The 22,150-nt window shown below is 41.5% G+C and overlaps 1 pseudogene; it reads left to right on the top strand.

The window, feature by feature from the left end:
- Nucleotides 1-283: 283 nt before the first annotated feature.
- LOC101013594 lies at nucleotides 284-6,174 on the top strand (annotated as a pseudogene).
- Nucleotides 6,175-22,150: the final 15,976 nt, after the last annotated feature.

Here is a 22,150-nt window from a genome sequence, read left to right as displayed (position 1 = left end):
ACTATTTCATTTTACATATGAAGAAACTGAAGCTCAAAAAGATAAAGAAACCTACTGAAGGCCATTTGATTAATAAGTGATGGTACCAAAGCTCACATTCCCTACTTCTTTATGTCTTAGGATGCAAACTAAGCTAGGATTGCCTGAAACTCTGAAGGAGAAACAAAACTTGAAGCTAAGATGAAATTAAATATTTAAGAAGGTCTGATAAATGACATGGGAAGAAAGAACCTGGCATTCTCACCTGAAATATGAGGGTGATGCCCAGAGCCAGTTTTGGCAGATGACCCTCAAGTTGGTCACAGCTCATCTCAAGGGCAAAGCAATGATGATTATTGTGACTCATTTGATATCGTATGTTGCCTGGTTCTTTCCCTTTCCACAGAGGATGAGGAAATTCCTTTCTGATCAAAGAATCTGCGTTAGTGTTAGAAGATCTTGAGTAGAAGGAAGGAGGTAGAAGGCAAGTGGGTAGAAGAAAGGGAAATTTAGCCTAGGAGTAGAAAATACTGGAGCAGAGGAGGAGTTTAAAATCCCCTAGGCCAGATATTCCCAGCATCTTTTGGGAATGAGGACACAGATAAGATAGAACTTTGTTGATATTATAGACAAGGCTTAGCGAGCATATATTGGAAAACATATTGCAGTAACCTCATTGCCTCTCGGCAGTCTGCAGCCCATAGGCTGGGAACTGGGGGTCTAGTCCTGAAGAGTAGATAGGTTTAATTTTGAGACCAACTCTATTAATTTGGTAGTGATTACTGGAAGCACCGTGTTGAGATGGATTCTGAGGACACGTCTAGATGTTAACAGAAAAGATAGCTATGAGTGATTATTGATCTCTCTCACTGGTCTGGACAAGGATGGTGGTGGCATATATATTAAGTATGTTTTCTATCTCTGATACAGTCACATTTTCATAAGAAGAAACTGCAGGAAAGAAAGTTGGCATGATTTTCTTCCTATTACGAAGTGAGTTAATAGTAGAAGCAAACCTAGATCCCTGATGTCCTGATTAGTGCTTTTTCCATGACACTAAGCCAGTTAAAGAACCATATTTTTTGTTACCATTTATTCTCGGGCAAAATACATTTTTCAATTTTCTTTCTACGTTGCCCCTGTCTTTTCTGGAAGTCTGCTTCCACGCCAGACATGGTATAGTTTTCTTCTTTCATTTAAGAAAACAAAATTAACCAAAGCTTATTCAGGGATTGCCTGGTGAATTTAATTGATTGTTGAAAGAAGGGTCTCATCTCTGCTCCATTTCCATGTTCACCCTCTGGTTATGACACATTTGTGCCCAAACATTAGACTTTGAGATTAGAGGACTAGCTCATTGCTGAACTAAAATCTAGTTCAATTAAAGAAAACCCAGTAAAAGTCTCCTTTTCTCCTCCTTTTCTCTCCATCCTCAACCTTCAAGTCCTCTTGTTCTCTTTCTATTTTAATGCTTTTCAGGCACCTGAGATTCATTAATTTATTTACTCATATGCACACCCCTGCCCCCACCACACACACACCTCTATACCCATGAAACTTGAGGTTCCCACAAAACCTCTGTTCACCAGAGCTAGAATGGATTTAGGCTTCATCCAGTCTGTCTTCTGAGGACATTAAGGCTCAGAGAGGGCAGAGCTTGAAGCCAATGTTCCAGGATCCAGTACGCAAAATGGCCAGTTTGCTGAATGGCCAATACACAACCCAGTCTTGCTTTTGTGAACTCTTTAGTTTATGGGTTTTTATTTTGTCTTCATTTTAAGGATTGCTACGTTTACCTCTGCCCCAGCTTTCTCTTACTGCAGCTGAGTCTGGGGAGAAGAGAAAGGGGAGAATGAAGAGCATGAAAAGATTGGATAAAGAATGTGAATAATTTCTCTTAGCATCTTCTCTATTAATAACATATAATTAAAATGCTTCAGATATATTCAGAATGTATTGTTGAATAAGACTGTATTAATGAAGGACTCTAAAAAAGAACATACTATCATGACCCCATTCCCCTGATAAGCATATTAATAGATTTCCCATGCACCCCTCAATTTTCTCTCTCTCCCTCTCTCTGGTCCTCAGTCCTAGAAGCCTTTCTTCTTATCTTCTCTCAATTCTCTCAAAACACCAAGCTCTTTCCTATCTCATGACCTTTGCACTTGCTGTTCTCTATGCCTTGAATGCCCTACCCCCTCTTAGCATCAACATCTCCCTGGCATTTTTAAAGTCTCAGCTTAAATGTTCTCTTTTCAGTGAGGCTTTATCGGTAACCTAATATAACTTCACTACTTTATCCCATGTATCAGTTAGTTTTTGCCATGTAACAAACACCTCAACATTTATTGGCTTAAAACAACCAGCATTTATTTAACTCATGATTCTCCTGGGCCCAACTGGGCTCACTCATGGGTCTGAACCTGGCTGGTGAGTTGGTGAAATCCCAGATGACCTCAGTCACATGTCTAGTGGTTGGCTGGCTGTCACTTGGGGTGATGGGGTAACAGGGCCATATATTGCTTATTCTCCAGAAGGCTAACCCAGACTTGTTCATATAACATCTTAGAGTTCCAAGAACAAGAGTATAAGTCCTTAAATGTAAACACTTTTCAAGTCTCTGCCTACATTGTATTTGTTGTGATCCCAGTGGCCAAAGCATATCAAAAGGCCACCCCAGATTGAAGGGGAAGGGAAAGACTTCACCTCTTGAAAAGAGAACACAAGTAGAGGTTTGAAAAGCCCTTGTGTATTGGAGTTTGCTCTCTCACTGTGCTTGGGATCCTGAGGCCTAGGATAGCCTGCTGGAGATTGAGGCTACAGGGAAGAGAACTGAGGTGCCCTAGCTAATAGCCTGCCAATCACCAGACATGTGAGTGAGGCTGTCCTGTATCATCTGGCTTCCAGCTGATCCACCAGCTGAGTATAGACATGTGAGAGAACTGAGCAGAGATCAGCAGAGTCAGCCCAGATTTTAAAATCACCTGGTCAACTCACAGAATTGTGAGCTAAATAAAATATTTATTGATTTAAGTCACTGTGGTTTGGGGTGGTTCGTTACACAACAAAGCTAATCAGTACAGGGGGCCTCGATTAAGAAACCAGAGTCAATCAGAATAATGCATGATCCTTTGTGGTTAGGTCTTGTAGCTGACAGTGTTAATGCCCCACCCTTAATTGGTTAGGCCTCACCATTTCTGTCCATGTTTATCTGACTCCCTGTTGCCAATTTCTGCATTTTTTTTTTTTTTTTTTTTTTTTTTCCAAAGGGCTTTCTCTGGGCACCAGAGCTCACCTTGCCTGTGCACACAGTGGGCCAGTTCTGGAGAATTGACATTTACTATGAGCAGCCTTCAACCAGTGATGAATGGGAGTTCATGTATATATAACCCAATAACTTGCAAAATGAACAATTTGTTCCAAACTGTCTCCTGGAGTTCCCCAATGGGATTGCGCTCCAGGAATTGGTAAAGAGCTTCCAGGTTCAGCAGAGGGGAAGACTGCTGGCCAGGGCCTTTGGTATACTGCTTCAGTGAGGGGCTCCACTGCCACCACCCTACTTGCTGCCTTCCTGGGTGCCACTCCCCCAGTGAGTCCAACACGACATGTTCCTCTTAGGCTCTTGAATGCTGCTCTGAGCAGTGTCACCCTTTACACTAGAAAGCTGTCAAAAACTATGGGGAAAAAAAACAAAACAAGAAGGAAGTAGAGGAGGTGCTAGAAGAGGAGGAAGAAAAATACATGGTGGAGAACATTGTCGACTGTCAACTGGTAAAGGGCAAAGTGGAGCACCTCCTAAAGTGGAAGAGTTTTTTTAGATGAGGATGACTCTTGGGAGCCAGAAGAGAACCTGGATTGTGTGATCTCATTGCTGAGTTTCTACAGTCACAGAAAATAGCATGTGAGACAGAGAGATCAGAAAAAGGCAAATGCAAAGCTTACTCTGATTCTGAATATAAGGGAGAGGAGAGCAAACCAGAGAAGAAAGAAGAGTCAGAAAAGCCACGAGGCTTTGCTGGGCTTTGGAGTTGAGCAGATTATTGGAGCTGCAGACTCCAGTGGAGAGCTCACACTCCTGATGAAATGGGAAAACTCTGATGAGGCTGACCTGGTCCCTGTCAGGGAAGCCAATGTCAAGTGCCCACAGGTTGTCATATCCTTCTATGAGGAAAGGCTGATGTGGGCATTCCTACTTCAGGAGGGCAATGACAAAAAATTATGACAAGAATTACTTATCCTGAGCACCAGCCCCTGTCACATCTGGCTGGGAGTTTCAAGTCGGGAGAGAAGGAGTTAGGCTTGTGTTGACATCACAGAGGTGGTTTGAGAAGATGTCCTTTGAAGAGCCAGTATAGTCTCTGTGTCCTGCAGCAGGCCAGATGCTTCAAAACTGTTCCAAGCTGTGTAGCTTGCACATGGTTCCAGTGGAGGGGAAGTGGGATAAGTGTTTCAAGGCAACCTTTGTCGCACTTTGCTGAGAAAAGCAAAGGGCTTTCTATGAAGGACAAAACTTGCAGAATTGGATGTGTGAGAGAGCAAAAAGATATTGTAGATCCTCAAAGAGCATCTCCACAATGCTCAACCTTCTTCCCAATAGTGTCAACTCTGCGCTTTTAGAGTGTAGCATTATGTAGTTTTTGGCTATTACTGGTGTGTACTTTTGGGGGAGGGAGAGATGGAGTGGGGAGAAATGGAGATGACTAGCCTCGTTTTGATTACCATTTGGGACCAGATTGGGAAAATAGTGAAACAATGGAAAGAGCAATGATTTGTTTCTATGTCCAGAATATTTTACATTAAAAATGTCATTGGTACCATAAATAAGGACTGTAAGAGAATGTTTAAAAGCTGTTATTAAGCATGTTCATACCTCAGTATCTGGTGTATCCCATAAATATATACATCCACTATGTACCCACAAAAATTATTTTTTAATTAAAAAAACCTGAATGTCTGAATCCTGTAAGCCAAGGTATTCTCTGCTTGAATTTAATGCTGTTCCCCATGAAGAACTAAGCCAGATCATAAGTTACCAAAGCTGCCATTTTGCAGATGGAAATTGAGGAGGGAAAACCTTTTATTGGAGCCTATACACAGGTAGATCATTCAGTCTTAGAGGTGCTAATTCCTGAAATTAGAAAGAAAACCCTTTATTTTCCAATTATGGAGTTATAAATAGCAGCTTTACCATCCAAGCCACAGGCTGAGGTGTTGGGGAAGGGGAAGAAGGTGATAGAGGAGATGGAAGACTAGGGAAAGACAAGGGTCTATGCTCTTAGGATGGAGAACTCTTGGAGCCTCTGTTTTTTGAGCTTTGAACTCTGAAACCATTGGTGGCAGGTTTCAATCACTGACAGCACAAGTTTCATTGAATCAATTTAGGAGGTAAATGATTTCAAAAACCTTTGTATCAGGAGAGGATTAAACTTCCATACTGGGGCAGTGGTTCACTTTAAAACAAAACAAAACAAAACAAAAAATATTTTAAAAAGAAATCTTAAGAATTAGGTGATACCCAAAATGCTCTGTCTTGAGTCATGAGATCCATCAGTTCTTGATATCATCTAGACTTGCATGTAGAGCTACATTATAAAATCGTTTTAGGCATGTGTTAGGTTTCTGTGAAAACTTTGTTTACATGTAAACTTCATACCACATGGTCAGTTTTTGTCTTAATAAAACTAGATTTATGTTTTTAAAAAGCACTTCCATCATCACCTCCCTGCTCTTGTCTCATTCATCTTTAGCCTGATTTGGAAACATATAGCTCATTTAGACTGTGTCACTGGCTGAAGCTGGACATTTGCATGCAAAAAAATTGGCATGATGGTTTTGAAGTTGGGAGGGGAGAGCTTTTGAGATCGTTATCAGAGATAGAATGAAGGTCAAGGATAGGAAGAAATTGAGAGACAAGAGAGAGAAATGAGACTGGGCAGAGATCTCTTACATAGCAAGAAACAAAAGTTACAAGTTTAATGTGTTCATTTTTCTTTTAATAGTCTTTTTTCTTCCAATACTATTTTTAGGTGTGTGTTTGTTTGATGTATAATTTACATATAGTGAAATACATAGATCTTCAATGTACTGTTCAATGAGCTTTAGCAAATGTATATGCCTGTATAAGCCCCTCACAAATCAAGATATAGAGAATGTCAATCACCCCCAGATTGTTCCCTTGTGCCCCTTTGCAGTCATTCCTCATTCTTCACCAGAGGCAATCATTACTGTGATTTCTATCATTATATATTATAATTGGCTGTTCCAGAATTTCATAAAAGTGAAATAATACAGTATGTACTCTTTTATGTCTTGCTTCTTTACTCAATACAATGTTTTTAAGATTATCCATGTTGTTGTATATATCAGTAGTTCATTCCTTTTTGTTGCTGGATCGTGTTTCATTGTATGACTATAGTATAATTTATTTATAAATTCTCATGTTGGACATTTGCGTTGCTTTTTGTTTTTATCTATTCTGAATAAAGCTACTGTGAGTATTCATTTACAAGTCTTATGGGCATATATTTTCATTTCTCTTGAGTATATATCTAAGAGTGAAATTGCTGGATCATAGGGTAGGTGTGAAGCCTTTGCTCTGGCTGCCTTTGTGACTGACTCAGTTTCCCCAGCCCTCTGCCTTGCCTGCCTTCCTTCTGGGTCTAGAGTACTAAGATTCCACCAAGCATTCTGTGGAGGGGCCTCATGCATTCCCCTGCAAGTTTCAGAGCAGGAAATAGGGGAAGGTCAGGAAATAGCATAGCGCTAGAAGTTGAGCATGAGTCATTAGGAAACCAGGGTCTAGTCTTGGTTCTTCCATTAATAATTTTGGGGCAAGTAATTTTCTGACCTTTAATCTTCCCCATTGGCTGCTCTTCAAGACTCCTTCCAGATGGTTCTACACCTGTCTCGTGAGTTCATAATAGATGCTCAATTAGAATTTGTTTCCCTATGTAGGAGAGGGAAAAGTATTAAGTTATTTGTTTTTCTCCTGACTACAAAACATTAACGTAGTTATTTTTTCACTTATTTTCCTGCCTTATGATAAGGGCAGGTGCTAAGGATGATGTTTTGTTTTTGTGACCTGGATGGCTGATAAGGGATACAAATAGGGGAAGCCAAGAGAGACCAGACTAGAAGGACCAGGAGGCTCTAGAAGGATAGCAAATAGATGTGAGGCAGTGTGTGTGTGTCTGTGTCTGTGTGTGTGTGTGTGTGTGTGTGTACTTTGGGGATTCTAGCATAAAAGCAAGAGAACGAAAAACACAGAGAGGGGGCTGGAGCAAGATGCACGACAGGAACAGCCCAGTCTCCAACTCCCAGGGCGCCAGCATGCACAGAATCGTGATTTCTGCATTTTCAACTGAGGTACTCAGTTCATCTCACTGGGAAGTGCCGCACGACGGCTGGTCAGCTGCTGCAGCCCGACTACGTAGAGCTGAAGCAGGGCGCAGGCATCACCACCTGGGAAGCCAAGTGAAGTGTAACCCTTCTCCTAGCCAGGGGAACTGAGACACACAACACCTGGAAAATCGGGTAACTCCCACCCCAACATTGGCGCTTTAAGCAAACAGGCACACCAGGAGATCATATCCCACACCTGGCCGGGAGGGTCCCATCGCTCCCACGAGCCTCCTCATTGCTAGCACAGCAGTCTGTGATCTACCGGCAAGGCAGCCAGGCTGGGGTGGGCCTCCATTGCTGAGGCTTAAGTAGGGAACAAATGCCGGGGAAGCCCAACTGGGTGGGAGCTCTCACAGCAGCTCAAGGAAACCTGCCTGTCTCTGCAGACTCCACCCTGGGGACAGGGCCAGCCACACAACAACAACAACACAACAACAAAGCAGCAGAAACCGCAGACTCCAAACGACTCCTGTCTGGATACCAGCGAGGATATGGATCTCCAACACGGGAGGCTGAGATCTGAGAACGGACAGACTGCCTGCCCGGGCGGGTCCCTGACCCCGAGTAGCCTAACTGGGAGACATCCCTCACCAGGGGCAGCCCATATCTCACACCTCACAGGGAGTATACCCCTGAGAGGAAGCTTCCAAAGCAAGAATCAGACAGGTACACTCGCTGTTCAGAAACATTCTACCCCGTAGCCTCTGCTGCTGATACTCCAGGCAAACAGGGTCTGGAGTGGACCTCAAGCAATCTCCAACAGACTCATTGTTGAGGTCCTGACTGTTAGCTAAACCATCAAACAGGAAGGACACTCCATACACCCAAAACCCCATCAGTACATCACCATCATCAAAGACCAGAGGCAGATAAAACCACAAAGATGGGAAAAAGCAGGCAGAAAAAGCCGGGAAAATTCAAAATAAGAGCGCATCTCCCCGCAAAGGAGTGTTCTCATCGCCAGCAACGGATCAAAGCTGGATCTGAAAACACCCTGACGAGATGAGAGAAGAAGGCCTAGTCCATCAAATTTCTTAGAGCCATTATAAATTTTAGCCGCATCTAAAGAAAGAAACCAAAAATCTGAAAAAAGTGGAAGAATTGATCTGGCTAGACTAATTAATGCAGAGAAGGTCCTAAAATGAAATGAAAGAGATGAAAAACCATGACACCAGAAATACGCGATAAAATGCACGCTTCAGCAAATCACCTGATCAACTGGAAGAAAGAGTATCAGCCTAATGAGACCAAATGAATGAAATGAAGCTGCAGAAGAGAAACCAAAAGAAAAAAGAAGAAAAGAAATGAACAAAGCCTGCAAGAAGTATGGATTATGTAAAAAGACCAAATCTCCGCCTGATTGGGGTGCCTGAAAGAGGGGGAAAATGGAACCAAGTTAAAAAAAAACACTCTTCAGGACATCATCCAGGAGAACTTCCCCAACCTAGTAGGGCAGGGGCCAACATTCAAATCCAGGAAATACAGAGAACGCCACAAAGATAATCTCCCTGCGGAAGAGCAACTCCAGACACATAATTGCTAGATTCACCAAAGTTGGAAAATGAAGGAAAAAAAATCTTAAGGGCAGCCAGAGAGAGGCCTGCTACTCCCGGCACAAAGGGAAGCCCATCTGACTTACAGCAGACTTCTGCAGAAACTCTCCAAGCCAGAAGAGTGGGGGCCACATTCAACATTCTTAAAGAAAGAATTTTAAACCCAGAATTTCATATCCAGCCAACTAAGTTTCTGCTAAGTGATGAGAAATAAAACTTTTACAGATAAGCAATGCTTAGAGAGCTTCCTGGTCACCACTAGGCCTGCCTACAAGAGACCCTGAAGGAAGAATTCCCACCACGAGGAACAACTGCACTGTTTCATATCAAACATACCAAAATGTAAAGACCATCAGAGGCTAGGGAAGAAAACTGCATCAACTAACCATAAAAATAACCAGTTAATTACAATGGCATCAAGTCTACACATAACAATCTTAACCTTAAAATGTGTCGACCAAATGCTCCAATTAAAAGACACACAGACTGGCAAACTGGATAAAGAGTCAAGATCCATCAGTCTGCTGTATTCAGGAGACTCCATCTCACACGAGCATACATAGCTCAAACATGGTTTATGAAGATTTTACCAAGCAAATGGGAGAACAAAAAGCAGGGTTGTAACTTAGTCTCTGATAAAATGACTTTAAACCATCAAAGATCAAAAGAGACAAAGAAGGCCATTACATAATGAAGTCAAGGGATCAACAGGAAGAGCTAACTATCCAAATATATATATGCACCCAATACAGGAGCACCTAGATTCATAAAGCAAGTCCTTAGAGACTTACAAAGAGACTTCTTAGACTCCCATACAATAAATGGGAGACTTCACCCCACTGTCAACATTAGACAGATCAACGAGACAGAAAGTTAACAAGGATGTCCAGAATTGAACTCACCCTGCAAGCGCAGACCTTAATAGACATCTATAGAACTCTCCACCCTAAATCAACAGAATATATCGCTCTTCTAGTACCCATCGTGACTTACTCCAAAATTGGCCCATATAATTGGAAGTAAAGCACTCCTCAGCAAATGTACAAGAACAGAAATTATGTACAAACTTGCCTCAGACCACAGTGCACCCAAACAACTGTACTAAGAAACTCAATCAAAACCGCCTCAACTACATGGAAACTGAACAACCTGCTCCTAACGACTACTGGGTACATAACGAAATGAAGGCAGAAATAAAGATGTTCTTGAAACCAGGAAACAAAGATACAACATACCAGAATCTCTGGGACACATTTAAAGCAGTGTGGAGAGGGAAATTTATAGCACTAAATGCCCACAAGAGAAAGCAGGAAAGATCAAAATTGACACTCTAACATCGCAATTAAAAGAACTAGAGAAGCAAGAGCAAACACATTCCAGCTAGCAGAAGGCAAGAAATAACTAAGATCAGAGCAGAACTGAAGGAGATAGAGATACAAAAAACCCTCCAAAAAATCAATGAATCCAGGGAGTTGGTTTTTTTTTGAAAAGATCAACAAAATTGACAGACCACTAGCAAGAGTAATAAAGAAGAAAAGAGAGAAGAATCAAATCGACGCTAATTAAAAAATGATAAAGGATATCACCAATCGACCCTACAGAAATTGGCTAAACTACCATCAGAGAATACTAGTTATAAACACCTCTACGCAAATAAACTGGAAAAACCTAGAAGAAAATGGATAATTTCCTGACACTTACACTTTCCAAGACTAAACCAGGAAGAAGTTGAATCCCTGAATAGACCAATAGTAGGCTCTGAAATTGAGGCAATAATTACTAGCCTACCAACCAAAAAAAGTCCAGGACCAGATGGATTCACAAATGAATTCCTCACCAGAGGTATAAGGAGGAGTTGGTACCATTCCTTCTGAAACTATTCCAATCATTAGAAAAAGAGGAATCCTCCCTAACTCATTCTATGAGGCCAACATCATCCCATACCAAAGCCCGGCAGAGACACAACAAAAAGAGAATTTAGACCAATATCCTGATGAACACGATGCAAAAAATCCCCACAAAATACTGGCAAACCGGATTCAACAACACATCAAAAAGCTTATCCACCATGATCAAGTGGGCTTCATCCCTGGGATGCAAGGCTGGTTCAACATTCGCAAATCAATAAACATAATCCAGCATATATAAACAGAACCAAGACAAGAACCACACATGATTATCTCTAATAGATGCAGAAAAGGCTTTTGACAAAAATTCAACAGCCTCTTCATGCTAAAACGCCAATAAATTCGTATTGATGGAACGACTTCAAAATAAGAGCTATTTATGACAAACCTACAGCCAATATCATATCACTGAATGGGCAAAACGGAAAAATTCCCTTGAAAACTGGCACAAGATAGGATACCTCTCTCACCACTCCTATTCAAATATAGTGTTGGAAGTTCTGGCTAGGCAATTAGGCAAGAGAAAGAAATCAGGGGTATTCTATTAGAAAAGAAGAAGTCAAATTGTCCCTCGTTTGCAGATGACATGATTATGTATATTTAGAAAAACCCCATTGTCTCTTGCAGCCCAAAATTTCCTTAAGCTGATAAGCAACTTCAGCAAAGTCTCAGGATACAAAATTAATGTGCAAAAATCACAAGCATTCTTATACACCAATAACAGACAAACACAGAGCCAAATCATGAATGAACTTCCATTCACAATTGCTTCAAAGAGAATCAAATACCTGAATCCAACTTGCATAAGGGATGGAAGGACCCTTCATGAGAACTACAAAACCACTGCTCACTGGAAATGCAAGAGGACAAACAAATGGAAGAACATACCATGCCTCATGGATAGGAAGAATCAATATCGGGAAAATGGCCATACTGCCTAAGGTAATTTATAGATTCAATGCCATCCCCATCAAGCTACCAATGAGTTTCTTCACAGAATTGGAAAACTGCTTTAAAGTTCATATGGAACCAAAAAGAGCCTGCATCTCCAAGACAATCCTAAGTCAAAAGAATAAAGCTGAGGCATCACTACCTGACTTCAAACTATACTACAAGGCTACAGTAACTAAAACAGCATGGTACTGGTACCAAAACAGATATAGACCAATGGAACAGAACAGAGTCCTCAGAAATAATACTCACACATCTACAGCCATCTGATCTTTGACAAACCCTGAGAAAACAAGAAATGGGGAAAGGATTCCCTATTTAATAAATGGTGCTGGGAAAATTGGCTCAGCCATAAGTAGAAAGCTGAAACTGATCCTTTCCTTACTCCTTATACGAAAATTAATTCAAGATGATTAGAGACTTAAATGTTAGACCTAATACCATAAAAAATCCTAGAGGAAAAACCTAGGGTAGTACCATTCAGACATAGGCATGGGCAAAGACTTGCTGTCTAAAAACACCAAAAGCAACGGGCAGCAAAAAGCAAAATTGACAAATGGGATCTCACAACTAAAGAGCTTCTGCACAGCAAAGAAACTACCATCAGAGGAACAGGCAACCTACAGAATGGGAGAGACAATTCTTGCAATCTACTCATCTGACAAAGGGCTATTATCCAGAACCTACAAAGAACTCCAACAAATTTACAAGAAAACAACAAACAACCCCATCAAAAGTGGGCAAGGATATGAAACAGACATTTCTCAAAAAGAGGACATTCATACAGCCAACAGACATATGAAAAAATGCTCATCATCACTGGCCATCAGAGAAAATGCAAATCAAACCACAATGAGATGCCATCTCACACCAGCTAGAATGGCTTATCATTAAAAGTCAGGAAACAACAGGTGCTGGAGGATGTGGAGAAATAGGGAACACTTTTACACTGTTGGTGGGATTGTAAATCCACCAACCATTATGGAAAAACAGTATGGCGACTCAAGGATCTGTGAACTAGATGTCATGACCCAGCCATCCCATTACTGGGGATATACCTGCAAAGATTATAAATTATGCTGCTATAAAGACACATGCACATCGCATGTTTATTATGCACTATTCACAATAGCAAAGACTTGAATCAACCCAAATGTCCATCAGTGACAGATTGGATTAAGAAAATATGGCACATATACCCATGGAATACTATGCAGCCATAAAAATGATGAGTTTGCGTCCTCGTAGGGACATGGATGCAGCTGGAAACCATCATTCTTAGCAACCATCACAAGAACAGAAAAACCAACACCGTGATGTTCTCACTCATAGGTGGGAACTGAACAACCAGATCACTTGGACTCAGGAAGGGGAATATCACACACCGGGGGCCTATCATGGGGAGGGGGAGGGGGAGGGATTGCATTGGGAGTTATACCTGATGTAAAATGACGAGTTGATGGGTGCAGTAGATCACTGATGGCACAAGTATACATATGCACAAACCTGCATGTTATGCACATGTACCCTACAACTTAAAGTATAATAATAATAAATAAATTAAAAAAAAAAAACACACAGAGAGAAGATGGTTGCCACAAAGAGTAAACTTTGGGGAAAAAATATGTTTTAAGCAGTTTTGCTGAGTCATGATCAATGTCAACAACTCTTTTCCCCCTTACTGAGAAAATTGCAGAAATAGAGCCATCATTCTACAGTATTTTCAGGCTTGGATATATGTTTCTAATGACCTTAAGGCCAGAGGAGAATTTTCCAAAGGGACCCTATGATATTTAGTTTGAACGAATGAAAGTATTAGGATAAAAGCTAACTTGCTGTAACAAAGACACCTAACAACACCATAGCCTACAGAACCAGGAAGTTGATTTGTCTTTCAGGTAACAATTCAGAGGTGCATGATCCACACTGGTGAAACAAATCTCCTCCACAGTCAATCAGAAACCCGAGGTCCTTCTATTGTGTGGCTCTAAGGTATTGTTGTTATCTGTATAGTTGAAGCTAGATTGCCGTGGGTTCCAGTTGGTGGGAAGAAGAAAGATAGCATGGAGACATGCCTACCATCTTAAATTCTAATTCTGGAAGTGTCTTACATTACTTCTTCTCACATTCCATTGGCCAGAATTCAACCATATGATGAAGCCTAATCTCAAGGGACACAGAAGTGTAGACAAGCTGTGTGCCCAGCAAGAAGGGGAGAGTGGATTGTAAGGGACAACTGGCAGACTTTACCCCCAAAGAGCAAGCCCTTAAATCCCCCAAGGGACTGCTTGGGGGACCATTTTATTCATATCCTGAGGGAATAGCAATATTCTTCAGGTTTCATTGAGACTTTTTTCTACTCTGACCTATCCCGCATCTGTCTTATGTGTGTGCACTCACACCATGGTCTGATGGGCTTTGGGCAAGGGGATTATTTACAGTTCTTGAATCCTTGCTCGATACCAAGTTAGGCTAGAGCTGCATGTGCTTCAGGAGCAGGGTAAAGCAGGAGGGAAGCGAGCTAAAGGGCTCTGTCCCTTCCCCCACATGTTTGTCTCACAGTGGGGAGTTGAAACTGAAGTCTCAAGTCTCTCTCCTTTCCTGGAAAATCTTCCCTAGCCAGATGTGCCCTTTTCTACTCACCTTCATTAGCCAATAATCTTTTTTATTCCGTCTTCCCTCACAGACCCCAATAGTGTTGACTGACTATGATAGTATGTAATTGAATGCAGAGTATTCTCCCTCCAATATGATTAGTTAACCTTCATCCCATATGCAGTTAAGTCACCTTCAAAAAGATGCAGCTAATGTCTCCAGGCTACAAATTCCTCCTGAGGTGTTGAGTGGTATGTGCTTAGGTGTTCCTCCATGGTGACATCAATGCCAATTTTATTAACTGAGCACTTCCTCTCCTCTTTCTCTCTCTTCCTTCAGGACTTTGATTCTTCAGTTTTTCTTTATTCCAAGCCCTCCATGGCCTGTGAGCCAAGTCCATACTGCTAACAGGTCCCTTGAAATGGCATCCTATATTTGGCTTGTAACCAGACTCTGGGGACATCTATATGGCAGTCATAGTTGATTAGGGAAATGAAGAATTTTCTTTTCAAGAGAAAGAGCTAGAGTTTAATTACTATCAGGGCAAAATGGTTAATCTCAAAATAAATTATATTCTCTAGCTGCTAGAACAGCTGTTGAACAAAACACATTCTCTAGCAAGTGAGAAGAAGGATGACAACCTGCAGATCTTAAATGAGAATTGGAAAAGCAAAAACAAGCAGGTGTGGTAGGTTATATTAATAATGGCCCCCATATATTTCCCCTTCCTGTGGCATCACAAATCTTCCCATTAAGAGATGGTATCTATTTCTTTACCCCTTGAGTCTAGGCTGGTCATGTGACCTGCTTTGGCCAATAGGACATTGGCAAACATAAAGCAAGCAGACTCCTGAAATGTGTTTGTGCATTGAGGCTTTCTCTCTTGTGGCTCTTGAATCCCTGAGGCCCAAGCTAGACTGCTGGATGATGAGAAACATGTAGCTGCCTTCATCACCCCGGCCAGCAGCTTGCCAATGCTGGACATATGTGTGAGGCCATGCTAGATCACCCAGCCTCTCGATTACTCATTAGCTGACTCCAGGCAAATGAGATATCTCAACCTAGACCAAAAGAACTACTTGGACAAACCTGAGAATTGTGTTCTAAGTAAATGGACACTGTCTTAAGACAATAAGTTTTGGGATGGCTTGTGATGTAGCAAAAGCTAACTGATACAACTGAGCAGCCAGTGCATGTATGTTTGCATGTCTATGTGTGTGTTTCTATACGTGTCTCTTGTCTCTTACATCTTCCCCCATATCCATAACAAATGTTCCCAACATGTCCTGAAATCAGTACAGTCAGTTAAGACCTTTACTTAGACGCTCCGTAGGACCTTCAAGCTCGGAAAACAAACATGTAGTAAAGGAGTAAGTCTCCTTTTTCCTCTCTCATTCCTTTCCCGTCCCATGCTCCTGAACTTGGAGACTGGCCTGGCCAGTCTGAAGGAAGGCAGTACCTATTATAGAATGCCCTATATTCCTCATTTCCCTGGAGACATTGCTTCTCCCTGGCAGCCCCAGCAAGAGGGATGAAAGAAGGTATGTGTGTGCCCCTAGGTTCTTCCAATCCTAGGGAAAGGAAGGACTACTATTGATGCTTTCTTCCTTCTCGTCTTGGGGTTTAGATACCAGAATCTTACAGCCTCTCCCACTGCACCTCATACTCCACAAGGGTTGGCTGTTGCTGATGGTTTTTAAAGGCAAGTTCCCAAAGAGTGTTCTTTTTTGTCAGATGTGGCTATTGGTTCTTAAACCACATATTTGACATTTCTGGGTATGTGGAGTGGAGGACTCTTTTGGTTAGACAAAGCCCACATGAGATCCTGTCTTTACTGTTAGTTTTCCATATTTGAGTGGGCACGGTTGGCCTAATTATTACTTGGCCTCTATCAAATATGTTGATTTTAGTTTAGAAGATACTGTAGTAAATCTATTTTTTATGAAACTAAAGTGGCTAGCAATAGGATTTCTTTCTTTCACTTTTCTCTGTCCCACTTTTCCCCCCTCATTTCTATACATGTTTCAGCCATGAAAATCATTTTTCTTTCTTTAAAACAGCTTTACTGAGGTATAATAAAGGGAAAAAAAGCATAAAAGTTACCTGTTTAAAGTGTGTAATTCAATGGCCTTTAGTAAATATATAGAGTTGTGCAACCATTAATACAATCCAGTTTTAGGAGATTTCTATCTGTATTACTCCATTCTCACAGTGCTATAAAGAAATATCCGAGACTGGGTAATTTATAAAGAAAAGAAGTTTACTTCATGCATGGTTCTGCAGGCTGTACAGGAAGCATGGCAGCATCTGATTTTGGAGAGGCCTCAGGGAGCTTTTACTCATGGTAGAAGGCAAAGTGGGAGAGGCATCTTACGTGGCAGGAGCAGGACCGAGAGAGAGGATAGATGCCACACACTTTTAAACAACCAGATCTCACGAGAACTCTATCATGAGAACAGCACTAGGGGGACGATGTTAAACCATGAGAGACCACCACCATGATTCAGTCACCTCCCATAAGACCCCACCTCCAACATTGGGGATTTCAATTCAACATGAGATTTGGGTGGGGACATAGACTCAAACCATATCACCATCACATCCAGAGATCTCTTGTACCATTTGCTGTCAGTCCCCATTCCCACTCTCAGTCCAAGGAAACCACTAATCTGTCTTCTGTCACTATAGATTTGCCTGTTCTGGACATTTTATATAAATGGAATCATACAAGATGGGAAGTTTTTTTGTAAATAAAGATAACACTTAGGATAAAAATTTGCTAAAGACATAAACATGTTTACAAAAGTTGCTCTTCCTTTGAAAGGTTGATCCATGAGTATGAGCAAGATAACCTATCTTGGTTTGGGTTCCCTCAAAGAAGATGCCAAGGCAAGGACTTGAGGGCAGGTAGTTTATTTGGGAGATAATCACAGGAAACAAAAGTGAGGAAGTGGGGATGAGACACAGAGGGGAGAAAAAACAAAACAAATAAAAAGCATACAGTGAGAAGATTACCACTGTGGACACCTGGGGCTCAATCCCACTGAAGATTGCCTGAGAAACCACATGGAGCGTGCTTCTGCAGAAGTTAGGGTGCTTATCTGCCTGCTAGTTCGTTAATGCTGTGTAACAAATTACCCTAAATGTAGCCGTTTAAAGCAACAATTAATATTTATACTCTCTTACTATTTAAGGATCAGGAATTTGAGGTTGGCTTAGTTGGATGGTTCTGGCTTGGGGGTCTCCCTTTAAGATTGCAGCCAAGCTGTTGGCTGGGGCTGCAGTCAACTGAAGGCTTGACTGGGGTTGGAGGATCTGTTTCTGAGATGGTGCACTCACCTGGCTGACAACTCAGTTGCTAGCTGTTGCAGGAGGCCTCAGTTCTTTATCACATGGCCCTCTCTGTAAGGTTACTTGAGTATCCTCACAATATGGCAGCCGGCTTCCCCCAGAGCAAGTGATCCAAAAGACAACAAGATGGGAGCAGCAATGCTTTTTGTGATCCAGCCTTTAAAGTTGCACACCATTATTTCCTGCTATATTATATTGGTTGCAAAGGTCAGCCCTATTTTTTTTTGTGAGGAGGACTGCATAAGCGCATGAATACCATAAGGCAAGGATAATTGAGGTTGCTTTCAATCCCGAATACCATATCCATTAACTCCTGTTCTTCATTGGTTCAGGGTTATCCTGTGTGGGCTGAGTAAGCTCCAGGAAGGACTGCTAGAAGCCTCAGGCAGAGGGTTAGTAGGTGTTTGAGGTGAGAAGCTGCCAACCTTCCAGGAATTATCTACTGTGACTTCAGGTAAACTCAGAGGTGGGCCCATAGGAGCTATGGGACAAAGCCTCACAAGCATCTTCCACATGCCCCAAGGATGCCATCGCTGAGACAAGTTTTTCAGGTCTGCTATTGATAATGAAAAGAGAAATCTTCCACAGCTCCGACTTATAGGTGGAACAAAATGATAGGTCGTCAGTGAGGTATTTACACCTTTGGAATGCCCTCTAGGTGACTGCCATACCAGACTGAGGTTTGGGTTTTTGTAAGCCCATTATTGCCAAAGAAACAGCTCCCAGAACACCAAAACCACCCTGCTCCTCATATTGCTACAGAGTATAAAATCACAGGCCAGTCCTGGGCAGAAGTCCAGCCACATTCTTGATATATGGGAAGGGAGCTGGGTTCAAAGGCAGAAGTCAAGATTTAGAGCCTCAGTGTGGTGAAGGTTCCTCTCAAGGTAACCTGGTAGCAGGAAGCAGGAAATGATGACATACCAATGCTTGGAAACACTGCCAGACTCTGGATTTAAGTCAGAGTCTTATCAATGGGTTCCCATTGATGGACATCAATGGGTTCCATCACTCATGCCACTGATAATTGCTATCCTATAAAGGAGCAAAAGCAGGGGGAGATAGGGGAAGGTAGGGACAGGGTAACAGAGAGAGGAGAGGAAACAGACCTATAACTGAGTTAGGCCCCCTGCTGAATGGCCAAAGCTAGAGGAACCATATGTCCTGCCTGGCCCAGGACAATTTTGGTTTAAGCTGTTGTTCTGGAATAGTTTTCTACAGCACCTCCTTTTACTCTCAAAAGCCTCTAGGTTTGGGTGGTAAATTACATATTTATCTTACCCATAGCACACTGTACTGTCCCAAACATAATCTTCCTCATAATCAATTATACATGTTTAATGTCTCTCTTGTCTGCTCAGCTGTGATTTCTGGGTGGATAGGGACCACATCTAACTTTTACACTACTCTATCTGAAGTATTAGCATTTGTGAAGTGCTCAATATATACTTTGCTTACTTACTAAATGCATGAATGAATGAATGAGTGACTGAATCAATGAATGGATACACTAGCTCTGTTTAAAAAGATGTGGCACGATTGGAATGAACTAAGGGGAAGGAAGGGGGAAGTCATTAAGTCTAAAATTCCAAGGGGAGCCATAGGAAGCGTGTTTTAAGACCCCAGGTCAAGGCTTTATTCAAATGTATTCCTTTTATTTAGTTCCAGTAGCTCTGGGGCCAGATGGTGTGTGCTCACAAATAGAGCTGCTGCTGGTGAAAAGTACGGGGCTGTGAAATGTTCAGAAAAGCCCCGAGTGTGAGTCAACAGGCTTTGCATCTCTGCTCTCTAAGGGTCTGCTCTGTCAGCAAGTGGTTCTAAAAGCCAAGAAATTGAGTTTTCGGTGGCGTGGGACTGTAATGCACATTTTCTGTATTATTTCCTTTTTAGGGAGAGGGACCCAAGCATTTTGCCACCAAATAAGGACCATTTATGGACTACTCAGTCACATTTGCTGAGAGCTAGCTGGGGCTGTCACGTGATTCTAAGCATAAACTTTAGCCTGTCTCACAGAGCCAAGAGTGTAGGCACAGTGTTCGTGAGATCAGAAAAAAAATGAGAAATGAAAGTTGAAGTCAGATTTCTGCACAAACTGCTATATGGTGGCTAATTTAGAGGGGAAACCTCAATATCTCCAGTGGTGAGGTTTGATTTACCATCCCAGCTTGTCCAAGGATGTTAAAAACTCCTAAACATTTGGGTCTTAAATTCCCCAACAGAAGTTGCTATTATCATTTTTCGTTTAGATTTTAGAAATAGAGTGAGGACACTTCATAAGTCATAATACCTGGCTTTTCTTTCTTGTTCTGCCATTAGGTTGTTGTTTAGCCACCTACGTAACATTTTTTTTTGTTAGATGTTTTTCTTCTAAAGTGGGAATCACTATGCTGACTACATAATTATAAGACTAATGCCCTGTACGTTATTATTATTATAAATATTGATAAAATATTCACATCCTCCCATTCCAGTCCTTTCCAAGCATAATTCCAGAACACACCCTTCAAAAGTCCCCCCAAAAGTAGAAAACTTCACAGCAAACTGCCTGATATTTATTTAGTACCTATTAGAATACACATAATTACAGTGCAACAGCAGCAGGCTAAGGAAATAGATAATAAGTAGTCACATTATAGTTGAAAGGTAGAAGATGGATAGAATTTAAATAGGCAAGCAGGAGAAAGGGCCTTCCAAGAAGGAGAACAACATTGGTAAAGTCATGGAACAGGGGCTGGCAAACTGCAGCTTGCAAACCAGATCCAGCCTGCAGTGATTTTGTAAATAAAGTTTTAATGGGACACAGACATGCTCATTCATCTATGTATTGCCTATGGCTGTTTTCATGCTACAGCAGTAGAGCTGGGTAATTGTGACAGAGGCTGTATGGCCCCCAAAGACTAAAATACTTACTATCTAGCCCTTTTATAGAAAAAGTTTTCTAAGTCCTAACATAGACCATGGTGGAAGTGGAGTCTAGAATTTTTCCTGATCAGAATGGGGTTTCAGAGAATGTGAGTTTGAACAGAATGGATGGGGCCAGGTGACAGAAATCTTCAAAGTAATTGTGTTAGGAAGCAGGGAACAGGCTCATGGGGAGTGGAAATCACTTTTCTCACCCTGCAGTAAATTCAATCTCAGTCCCAGATACTGAGAATATAGAGGAATGGAAACTGCTTAAATTTATTGACTGCATCTATCCTTCTATCTGTCAATCCATCCATCTATTCATCTGCCCACTGAGCATATATTTATTTATTCTTACAGAATCATTTTGTTACTCAAATAAAACATGATAATTGTAGGGAAAAATATTTTGAAAAATACGAATGAGTCCCACCCCCCGTGAAGTAGAAAACCACCCGTGATCCAACTAACCATAGATAAACCCACTGTTAAATTTCAATGTGTGTCCTTTTAATCTCGTTTATTGCAAAGAAAAAGTTTTGGTTAGGTGCATACAACATGCCTGGCAGTATTCTAAGCATTGAGGATACAAAATGGTGTAAGTCAATAGTAAAGACAAGGAATCAACCTAGATGCCCATCAACAGGGAACTGGATGAAGTAAATGTGGTACACATATACCATGGAAGACTGTGTAGCCATAAAAAGGAACAAAAGCATGTTCTTTACAGCAACATGGATGAAGCTGGATGTCATTATCCAAAGGGAATTAATGCAGGAATAGAAAACCAAATACTGCATGTTCTCACTTATAAGTGGGAGCTAAACATTGACTGCACATGGACACAAAGAAGGGAACAAGAGATACCAGGTCCTACTTGAGGGTGGAGGATGGAAGGAGGTAAGGATCAAAAAGCTACCTATCGGGTTATGTTCATTACCTAGGTGACAAAATAATATGTATAACAAACCCCTGAGACTTGTGATTTACCCATGGAAAGTACGTGTGCGAAATCTGCACATATACTTCCTGAACCTAAACTAAAAGATGGAAATAAAAAAAATAAATAAAATAAATGGTATAAGCTTGGTCTCAAACTCAAGAATGAAGAGCAATGACTGAAATTGTTGAAGTATAGGGTGAGAAGTATAATAATAGCTGCCTGCAGAGATAAAAGGAAAGCAGGGCAGAAGGAGTGATCACCTTTCCCTGGCCTGTTTTATTCAATGTGAGCCTTAGAAGGTGTCTGTGAGTCAGCTAGGTGGCCAGGAACATTCCAGACAGAGGGGAAAGTAACTGATGTTTCCCATGTGCCTGTTAGGTGCCCAAGAGTTTTACTGGAAATGTCTCATGTAGCCATCAAAACTACTCTTGGCAATGGGTATTATCACTCTCACTTTACAGATGAGAACTTGAAACTCTCAGAGGTAAGGCATTTGCCAGGGCCATTCAGATAGCTTGAGGTGGAGGCGGTATTTGAGCTCAGAGCTGTTCCCCATGCTTTTC

The sequence above is a fragment of the Papio anubis genome, chromosome X (genome assembly GCF_008728515.1).
Source record: "Papio anubis isolate 15944 chromosome X, Panubis1.0, whole genome shotgun sequence".
Lineage (NCBI taxonomy): Eukaryota > Metazoa > Chordata > Mammalia > Primates > Cercopithecidae > Papio > Papio anubis.
Note: the sequence above shows the minus strand (reverse complement) of the source record. Positions and strands in the feature narration are given on the sequence as shown.